The sequence below is a fragment of the Cebus imitator genome, unplaced genomic scaffold (assembly GCF_001604975.1).
Source record: "Cebus imitator isolate Cc_AM_T3 unplaced genomic scaffold, Cebus_imitator-1.0 Scaffold56, whole genome shotgun sequence".
Classification (NCBI taxonomy): domain Eukaryota; kingdom Metazoa; phylum Chordata; class Mammalia; order Primates; family Cebidae; genus Cebus; species Cebus imitator.
In genome coordinates, this window is record NW_016107371.1 from 8,392,141 (window position 1) to 8,396,800 (window position 4,660).

The 4,660-nt window shown below is 43.3% G+C and overlaps 1 pseudogene; it reads left to right on the forward strand.

Annotated features, from left to right (window-relative positions):
- The first annotated feature begins 1,459 nt into the window (after nt 1–1,459).
- Nucleotides 1,460–1,578, forward strand: LOC119471319 (annotated as a pseudogene).
- The last annotated feature ends 3,082 nt before the right edge of the window (nt 1,579–4,660 follow it).

The window sequence follows — 4,660 nt, forward strand, 5'->3', positions numbered from 1 at the left end:
GCACCTGAGGGAAGCAGGCCTCAAAGAAATCTCACTCCGTCAGGTAAAATGTGGAGACCTCCAGGATGGCCCAACTATCCTGCCTTCAGAATTTATGGCCTCATCTAAAGCCCTCTCTTTATGAGAGCTGATCTACTGGTGGGCTGATCTACTGACTTGCTTCTAACTATGGGGTCTGGCAGAAGTGAGATCATGTCTCAAGAAACAGACCATGACTTCCGTCTTACTGGTGTATGCTCACATTATCTGAGGAAGCCAGCTATCATGATGTGGGCAAGGAACCGAGGGAGACTCCAGCCACATGCCCACTACACACTGAATCCTGCCAGGAAACCTGGGGAGCTCAGAGGTGAAGCCCCACATAGACCAAAGGAACAAAATCAAGGGACCAGAAATGAAGCCACACATTTAAAGCCATCTAAATTTGGAGAAGGGTGACAAAATCACACAATGGGGAAAGGACAGTCTCTTCCTAAGTGGTGTTGGGAAAACTGGACATCCACATGCAGAGTGAAATTAGACCCTTATCACACACCATACACAAAAATGGAATCAAAATAGATTCAATACTTAAAAGTAAGACCTGTTTGTGACCAGCTTGGCCAACATGGTGAAACCCCGTCTCTACTAAAAACACAAAAACTAGCTGGGCATGGTGGCACACGCCTGTAATCCCAGCTACTTGGGAGGCTGAGGCAGGAGAATCACTTGAACCCAGGAGGCAGAGGGTGAAGTGAGCCGAGATCACACCACTGCACTCCAGCCTGGGTGACAGACTCTGTCTCAATGAAATAAAGTATCCAACAGGCAATGAAAAAATACCCAAGCAGACAGGAAGGAAAAATCACGACCTAAAAGCACAACCACAGAAACAGACACACGGGGTTCACCATGAGTAACCCTAAAAAAATTTATCATTAATATGTCCAAGATATTAAAGCTCAAGGTTGAGAATTTCAACAAAGGAACTAAAAACCATAAAAGACATCTAAAGGAAGTTCGGTGTGGGGGGGAATACATTAACTGTACAGTAAATCCTCACTTAATGGAAACTGTGTCTTTAAGCAAGCCTATAACAAAAGAATCTTAACACAGGCTAATTAATATAAACCAGAGTTCGGCGTATTTCTGATCACAAAATGTCAGCAAACTTCTAAAGAAAGATTAAAAACATTTTTTTAAAAAAGGTGAAGGCAGATTAAAAACATTTCTAACATTATACATTGAAATAAATGTGAGCTATCCACTGAATATTAATAAAAACAAGGCAATTACTGAAGTTTTGATGAATGAGTGTGTGATGGCAATTGTAGTGGTGATAGGCTGGGCGTGGTGGTTCAGGCCTGTAATCTCAGCACTTTGGGAGGCCGAGGTGGGTGGATCACCTGAGGTCAGGAGTTCAAGAATAGCCTGACCAATATATGGTGAAACTCTGTCTTTATTAAAAATACAAAAATTAGTCTACAGCCATACCACCCTGAATGTGCCCGATCTCATCTGGTCTCGGAACCTAAGCAGGGTCAGTTCTGGCTAGTACTTGGATGGGAGGCCGCCTGGGAATACGGGGTGCTGTAGGCTTAAAAAAAAAAAAAAATTAGCCGGGCGCGGTGGCTCACGCCTGTAATCCCAGCACTTTGGGAGGTCGAGGCGGGTGGATCACAAGGTCAAGAGATTGAGACCATCCTGGTCAACACGGTGAAACCCCGTCTCTACTAAAACTACAAAAAATTAGCTGGGCATGGTGGCGCGTGCCTGTAATCCCAGCTACTTAGGAGGCTGAGGCAGGAGAATTGCCTGAACCCAGGAGGCGGAGGTTGCGGTGAGCCGAGATCGCACCATTGCACTCCAGCGTGGGTAACAAGAGCGAAACTCCGTCTCAAAAAAAAAAAAAAAAATTAAAAAGAAAACTACAAAAATTAGCCAGGCATGGTGATGCACCTATAGTCTCAGCTACTGGGGAGGTTGAGACAGGAGAATTGCTTGAACCCGGGAGGTGGAGGCTGCAGTGATCCAAGACTGTGCCACTGCACTCCAGCCTGGGTAACAGAGCAAGACTCCATCTCAAAGAATATATACATAAATTTGAAATAAATGTAAAGCCACAATTGGAGGGAGCACCTCCTACCACACTATACAGTCACGATCACAAATATGACTGGATGCTTTCAAACTACATCGTTTATTGTCATAGGATTGTATAATTATGTTTTAGGAATTTTTATTTCATGTTTTTTTATTGGTTTTCCAACCTGCTTATTCCACTTCATAGGGTCTTAGGTAGTCAGAGCCTATCCCAGTGGCTCATGGCACAAGGTGCAAACCGATACTGGCCAACACACCATCCCATAAGCAGGGTGCTCTCACATATGCCCATCCTCACTGAGACTGACCATAGACCCACCAGTTCACCTCAGGAATGCAGGGTATGATGTGGGAGGAAACTTGAGTACCAAAAGAAAACTTGCAGACAAGAGGAGAACATACAAACAAAACCCAGACAGTGGCTCGACAGCTGATTTGTTTTCTCATCAGTGTTATAACAAAATTATTTGAGAACCTACTGTGAGACAAAGCTAGAGAAAATATCCAGATTTTAGGAGTTCAAGATCAGCCTAGGCAACAGAACGAGGTGCAGTCTTGGTAAAAATAGTTTTTTAGGCTAGCTGCAGTGGCTCATGCCTGTAATTCCAGCACTTTGGGAGGCCCAGGTGTGCAGGTCACCTGAGGTCTGGAGTTCAAGACCAGCCTGGCCACGGTGTAACCTTTTCTCCTAAAAAGTACCAAAATTAGTTAGACATGGTTGTGGGTACCTGTTATCCCGGCTACTCGAGAGGCTGAGGTAAAATAATTGCTTGAACCTGGAGGTGGAGGTTGCAGTGTGCCACCACATTCCAGCCTGGGTTATGAAGGCTTTGTCTCAAAAAAAAAAAAAAAAAACAACTAAGGTGCACAGAATAATGTAAAAAGCCCTAACAAATGTGTAATTTGAATGGAAGAAAAAAGACTAATGCAGAAGCAATATTCCAATAGAAATAGGCAGATCAATAACCTTTTCATCAAAAGAAACCCTTAACAATTTTTTTAAAAGCAAGCCAGAGACAGAAAGGATATACTTGCAATACATAGACCTGACCCAGGTCCAAAATAAGACAAGCCCTACAAATCACTACACAAAGACAAATAGCAGCCCGCCTTTTTAAAGAGATGTGATCTGTTGCCCAGGCTATGGGGGCAACATGGAGTCTATGCAGTGTTGACCAGCTGGTCAAAGCTATCACCAAAAGGCGTGAGCCACTGTGCTCTGCCAAACAACCCATTCTTTTAAGTGGACAAGAGCCTTTAACAGGCATCTGACAACAGAGATTTGAAAACCAACAAACACAAGAAAAAGTGCTCAACATGCTTAATCACCATGAAAAACAAATCAAAACCCCAATGTAACCAATGCACACAAAATAAAAAGGCTAAAAGCTGTTATACAGTGACATGACACAACATGCAGGTAACCAAGGAGCAGGAGAAGGGCCCCATATGCTAAGTGCTGTACGTGCTTTGGAAAACCTTTGGGCATGGACTCACTACTTGCCCTACCACCCCACTGTGCCACCCTGTTAAACACTCAATGGGAGCACAAACAGATGTACACCAAAGCCTGTGGCAAGATATTCAAAACTAGTTTATCATCATTTCTAAAAATGGAAAATAACCAAACTCAACTTTAACAATAGAAGAACAGGCCAGGTGCAGTGGCTCATGCCTGTAATCCTAGCACTTTGGGAGGCACCACTGCACTCCAGCCTGGTGGCAGAGTTGAGACTCCATCTCAAACAAACAAACAAACAAAAAACAGTAGAACAGATAAAGGAGGCCCATTCAGTGAGCAAAGTATTGCTGTTGTAAGCATAGTTAACTTAGGCTTGACATTGAGCCTGAGATGCAGAGAGAAGGCACTGCCCGGGATGAACTTGTATGGTTTGTAGTATCACCCGGGTGGTAGAGATACAAGTGTGCAAGGTTTTTAAAAATCGTTGAGCTCTATATTTAATAGCTGTGCATTCTTGTAGTATGTGATCATTCACATTCAGGTTTTATCAGTCATAAGAATCCTTGAGAAAAGTAGACAAATATCCACAAAAGCAATAATAACCAATGCAAAAATACAATGGGGAAAAACTCACTGATGACGGCATTTAAAAAAATATATACGTAATAACCTATAAACTTACATGCAACGTTAACGTTTACAAAATGTTAAAACTTTCCTGAATATCATTATTTTTAGAACTAAAGAAAAACTGTATACAAAAGGACAGTCAGACCAGGCTTTGGATAAGAACTGTTAAGTCAATTAAAACACAAATGCCAGCTGGGTGCGGTGGCTCACGCCTGTAATCCAAGCACTTTGGAGGCCAAGGGGGCGGATCACACGAGGTCGGGAGTTCAAGACCAGCCTGACCAACATGGTGAAACCCAGTCTTTAAAAAACAAACAAACAAAAAAAACCAAAAAACCCCACAAATGCCTCCTAGGATACCTATTTTATAAAAGACCCTGGCTGGGCGCGGTGGCTCACGCCTGTAATCACAGCACTTTGGGAGGCCGAGGCGGGCGGATCACGAGGTCAAGAGATTGAGACCATCCTGGCCAACATGGTGAAACC